Source organism: Rutilus rutilus, assembly GCF_951802725.1.
Source record: "Rutilus rutilus genome assembly, chromosome: 21".
Lineage (NCBI taxonomy): Eukaryota > Metazoa > Chordata > Actinopteri > Cypriniformes > Leuciscidae > Rutilus > Rutilus rutilus.
The window spans coordinates 3,608,356-3,614,910 of NC_140226.1; positions in this window are offsets into that span (position 1 = coordinate 3,608,356).

Here is a 6,555-nt window from a genome sequence, read left to right on the forward strand (position 1 = left end):
AACCTACAGAAGTTATGGTGGCCGACAGGAAGTGATGTCGTCGTATGAGACAGCAGAGAGTTGCCAGTTAACCAATGAGGTTTCTTTGTTCTCGGCGCTGGGTGATCTATCAGAGGACATTGAGGCCACATGGATGTCAATCAGTGACACCATTCGCCAAAAACATCATTGGCTACAGAAGACCCCGTCGGTCTTCCAGACACGTTCGCGCTCAGTGGAAAGAAGAAATCATAATGGCGCTGTACAAGGGGAAGGGCCAAGGAATGAACACTGCAAAAAATGCTTTTCTTACTTAGTATTTTGATTTATTTCCCCAGAAAACAAGACATAATATCTTATGGCCTTTTACTACTTTAGTAAATGCATCTTGATTTAAGATTTTTTTTGATATTTGGACTGGAAACACGACAAAAATACTAAGTAAGAAAAGCATTTTTTGCAGTGAATGTTCCAGTTACAGACCCATTACACTTATGTCGGTTCTGGGAAAGGTCTTCGCTCACTGTTTCTGTTAGCAAGGATTCAGGCTCTCCTCGTGTCTCGGCGCTGTCCTCAACAATCGGGTTTCACCCCGGGCAGATCAACAGCCAACGCCATCCTCGCTCTCAGACTTCTGTCAGAAATACACCGGGAGTTACAGCCAGTCGACCTTAAAGTCCCCCTGTGGTGAAAAGCAAGCTTTTAATGTTGTTTATATGTCTGTGGAGTTTTGAATATGCTTTAAAGTCCCTCTGCAGTCAATAATTGTATCCCTTAAAACTCATCTTTGATCACCAAAATTAAATTTTAATTTAGTCTAGATATGTAATAAACATTTTGCAAAAGAAAACCTCAAAAAGGTTAATTATAGATCAAATAAGACAGAAACACACCCGTTCACCGGTCATTTTCCTCAGCTGTAGGCAAAGGCAAGTTTCTAATCAGTGCTTCTCCCGGGAGGTGAGTGTCACACACATCATAACAGACAGAAATGCATTTGTATGCACTAGATTTGGTATTTGTTCAAAGGTTACATGCAATTATTTGTAGGATGGTTTGTATTTATTTGTGAAGTATTGTCTTGGCTCATTTATTTATATTTGTAAAACACAATTGTTACTCCACTGCATTTTCACTCAAACTGACCTTTGTACTTGCACATTGCTTTCTGTTTGTTTGCGAGTCGAGTTTTCCTTTGCGAAGTAGATCGAGTTTGTTTGCAAAATGCTGGATTTGTTTGTTAAATTATGGCACATAATTCGCTCCATAAATGAGCCCCGCCTCCACTCACTCACATCATCCACTGGTTGACGATCACACGTTGATCTGATTGGTTACAAGGTAGTTTGTGACGTCAGAAACACCAGCGATTTCAAAGCGTGTTTTTGAGACTGTCTTTGGTTCACTGCAGTTTTAACCCCGACTGTCACCCCCCTTTATGAGAATGGACATTAAAATGCACAATTCAAACTAAAATGGTTGTAATTCAAGAATGCTTTGGAATATAGACCTAAGTTTGGTCTTGTTTTAAAGAAAAGGGTGGTGGTGGCGCAATGGATAAGACACATGCCTTTGGTGTGAGAGACCCGGGTTCGAATCCACTGTGAGACACCAATGTGTCCCTGAGTAAGACACTTAACCCCTAGTTGCTCCAGAGGCGTGCGACCTCTGACATATATAGCAATTGTAAGTCGCTTTGGATAAAAGCGTCAGCTAAATGAATAAATGTAAATGTAAAACACTCTTTTTTTAAAAACAATTTTTTTTTCTTTTATATAAAATATATATTTTACAAAATATTTTTTACTATAAAATCAAAGCCATATGTCTAACCAAGCTGTGTTCCAAATTTGAAGTTGATATCACAAAAGTTCCCATGAGATTTTGTTTAGGCGTAATACCAAAAATAGCCACCGGGTGTCATACATTCCATTGTCACAAAATATGGAACCTTGAGACTCAGACTGTTCTGACAATTTCCCTGTCCCAAATGGACTCGCGGTCTTCCTCTGAGTCCGCACTTTCGTGACGTAATGCCGCTTTGACTGTCGGGAAGAAGTCTGCTGCGGAGTCCGCATCAGCGCGGGCTCGGCAAAAGTGCGCATCAAGGGCGCAAATCGACCACATGGGGGCGCTCGCGAGCACCCTTCTGAGATCTAAAAATGAGAAATGGGACACACTGCGGTCTCACGGACTTGAAGGGATAGTTCACTTTGAAATAAAATTTTGGTATGTTTTAGCTTACCTCAAGGGCATCCAAGATGTAGGTGTCTTTTTTTCCGCAGTAGTTTCAATTTTGATATTTTTAGGTCAAACTGTTCTTGTCTGTCAGTCATATAATGCAGGTCTACGGTCACTGTCTCAAAGAGCATGCACAAGATTTGATTTTCAAAGCGAAATGTAAAAGCGCCTATTTGGCAATATTTTGGATTGAAACCCAATGCTAATAGGGAACCTGCAAAGGATTAGATGTGTTTTTTCTGATTGTTGTGTTATTCATTAAGAATAATAATGGGGCGCTGTAATTCTGCCACAGAGATACACTATACACGGAGAAGAAGACTTTGAGCATGCGCATAACCTTGCGCGCTGTATACGAACCATAGACAGTATATAAACTGTATACGAACCAAGAAGAAGAAGACAAAGATTATCGCTTTTTGCTCACCACAGTTGCAGAGAAGCAATAGGTTTTGCTGTAATAAAGCTAGTAGGCTTAGTAGCTTCTGCAGCACGAATACAATCATATAAGTCCGCCTTTATTGTTGTTGCTGTTACTCGTGACACAGATGACACGTGATGTGATGACATCATCGTTTCACAAAATATACGGATTGGCTGTACACACGAAACCGCAAGGGTGTCGTTTTCAGATTTATCCACTTTGGGACCCGGTTTCAAAAAATAGCGGTTTCAGTCTCCCAAAACGCCGGATCCGTGTGGACGAAACGCCAATACGATAAAAAATGTATACGTATACAGTGAAACGCGTCTCCGTGTGGACGGGCCCTTAGCTTACCTCAAGGGCATCCAAGATGTAGGTGTCTTTGTTTCCGCAGTAGTTTCAATTTTGATATTTTTAGGTCAAACCGTTCTTGTCTGTCAGTCATATAATGCAGGTCGATGGTCACTGTCTCAAAACACAAGCACAGAGTCCAAATTAAAACAATTCCCCATCGTCCAAATTAAACAATTCCCCATCGTAAGTACACATTGATGGCCTAAGACACGAAACGAGCGGTTTGTGTGAGAAAACAAACAGTATTTATATCGTTGTTAGCTCTTGAACACAGCCAAATGATCTGAGGGCGCGGGCGGCTATAGATATATATACACTAGACGTCGTTTCTATGAAACTACTGCGGAAAAAAAGACACCTACATCTTGGATGCCCTTGAGGTAAGCTAAAACATACCAAAATTTATTTTCAAAGTGAACTATTCCTTTAACGGACACGCGCACGCGGCAGCCATTGAAAGTCCACAAGACCGAAAGTGCACATGAAGTGTGCCATTTGGGACAGGGCCAATATGTGTTTTGTCAAGATTAGAAAAGGTTTTGATCATAAATTATGAAACATGATGACGCCCAAAAGGGGAGGAGCCCGATAAAAGAATTTAGAAGTTCCGTCTCTATGGTAACGCAACGTCTAATTTCAAAACGGTTTTCACAGGATGAATTCTGAGTTCGTAAGCTTTCAAATGATACCTAATTTATGGTAACTACTAAAATAATGTAATAAAAAAAGACTATAAATATATATTATATTTTAGAGGATAATATTATTTTATAATTTTTTATTGACAAATACTAGATTATATTCTGAACTTTTAGCATGAAACCAAAGTTTCAATTATTAAAAGTGTGTGCGTCGACTTTTTGTGACAAAGGCTCTGAGGGCCCAGAACTCCTGCTCTGATGTAGATTTGTTGAGGTGCACTCTTGTCATAAATTCATCTATTACTGTTCCTGCATAATTTGTAACAAAAAACAGTGCTAAAATATCTATTTATGAGCCTTAGACCTTTCCAACGATATATAGTTTGTCATGATTAGATTAGGATTTAATTGTAATATAGTGAAGTAAACTTAGGCGGTAAAAGGAGAAAATACTCAGCAATGGTTTTGACTTATGAATTTACACATGGTTTGAGTTAAAGCATATTAAAAACACCACACAGACATATAAACAACATTAAAAGCTTAATGCTCACCACAGGGACTTTAAGACTTTAATCCTGTGTTTTCGCTGGTTCGACCTCATAACCAATGTAGCCGTCACCTTGCGTACAGGCCTGTCAACAATTTAAAATGTTAAAATGATGTACTGTGCAGGGATCTTAGCATAGCATGCTGAAATACAAGTCTGAATGACAACGTGTTTCCTGAAAATCAAGTGCCAGGACCAATCAAAATAGGGAAAAACGAGACGAAGCTGCTGCACCTTTTCACTTTTCTGACTCAATTACCTCAAATGTCCCTTGTTCAAATTACCCCAATTCATACTGATTGCATTTTATGTTGCAAATTTGTGAAATTTGTTTGGCAAAAAGGTCTATTGTACAATGTCAACAGCAGTGTTGTGCGTAACTCATTACAAGTAACTAGAATTATGTAATCAGATTACTTTTTTCAAGTAACTAACGCATTACTTTTAAATTTACAGCAAAATATCTGAGTTACTTTTTCAAATAAGCACATTTCACATTTATTGACTGACAGCTCTCCTGTCCTCATGCTGAGAAAAATTGCGAGTAAGTGCCGAGACGCTGTGTGTGAACATGATGGTTATAGAGTAAATGTGAGCGTGCATTTACTCATCTCACTTGCACAAAAAAGATTTAGTATTCCTCAAAATTAATCAAATCAGTGAAATACAGAATCAGAATAATATGCAAACCTCCAATAACTAAATATGTTAAATAAAACATACATTTTTATGCATTTAATCTCACTTTATTGACCAATGTACTTGCTTCTGATCTTCGATGATTCATTCAGTTAAACCATAAGCAAACATGACTATAGATTTTTTTGTTTTTATTGGTAAAGTTAGTGTTGAACTCTCTTCTCCTGCATCTATTCTTCTGTTCTCCAAACAGCAGCGGAAGGGGTTGAGCCTCTACTGTACAGGGGTGAATCTGCATTTCCTTCAGCATGAGGATTATTAATTCACTTTTGGTGTGAAAGGGTCTTTACATTTGCCCCAAAATATAACTTTTTTGTTATAAAAAAAACAAGCCAGGTCAGAAAAAAGTAACATAATGCATTACTTTTAGTAAAAGTATATTAACGCAAAAAGTAAAACGTAAAGTAAAAAAAAAAGTAAAGTAAAACTAAAAAGTAACTAACGCAATATTGTAATGCATTACTTTTCAAAGTACACTGAAAAAAACAATAAGTAAAATGTACTTAATTTTTATTTGGCAAGTTTTTGCACGAATATTTTTTAAGTAAATTTCACATATGGAATTAAGTAAACTCTACTTAACTAAGTTAAGTGAAAGTAACAAAGAAAATAAGTAAGTAATATTAACTTGGCTAGTAAAAGGTTAAGTAATATGTATTCCTTTGCAATACATACACTCAAACTAAATAATATTGAATTAAGCCACACTTTTAAAGTATATGCTTTACTTAAAATATACCTAAGTAATTAATACAACAGATATTGTGTAAGACAGCTTAAGTACAGTAAATATCAGACACTAAACATTATGTGAATGCAGAGACCTCGATACTTGGTAGACAATACATAATGACAGTAACATTTGATGGATCGTTTTTTTGTGTTTGAATGTGTCATTTTGAGTAGAAAATGAACTCCAAATGGCACAAAATGGCACGTTACTAATCCTAACAACTAAAGCAATGATAAAACAGTGTAAATACAGCTGGAAAACAGTGAAAAATCAACCTCATTAATTATTCAAGGCCCAGTGCATGATGGGAACACCAGTATCAGAAAAGTTGAGTAATTTTACTTAACTTTATAACGTTGATATTTACGCTTTCATTTCTACACGCTTGAATTGAGTACTAATATAGAATTTACTGTGTTTTTTTTTTTTCTTGCCTGAACTAACTTTTTCATGTAAATTACATTGGGTTTTTTTGTGTAGTATTTACTTCACCACAAAATAATTTTTTTTAGTGTACTTTCCCCAACTCTGGTCAACAGTGCAGCGATGTAATGTCTAAAGCACAGCTCACACAGAAGTCTCTTCAAGCAGCTGTTGGCCAATGCGGTGAATTCGAGTGATCCACACAGACCCATACTGACATCTTTGGACCTTACACGAAATGCCTACTTTAGAAACAACTGTAATTCACCTGTGAAAATTCGCCGGACAACAGTGAATGTGACCTTGAGGAATACTGTTCCCCGTGATAATAGTGAGAATTTTCAACAGCCGTTTATGAGCACTGTTGATTAATATCACACATTTAAGCTGAGCTTAATACACACTTTTATAATACAGTAAGCTAAGTACACTTTTAGAAACTCATAGTGCACATTACAGTCTCAAGCCATCCCAGACTTCAATGTTTTCATGAAAGCTAAATAACTGTCTC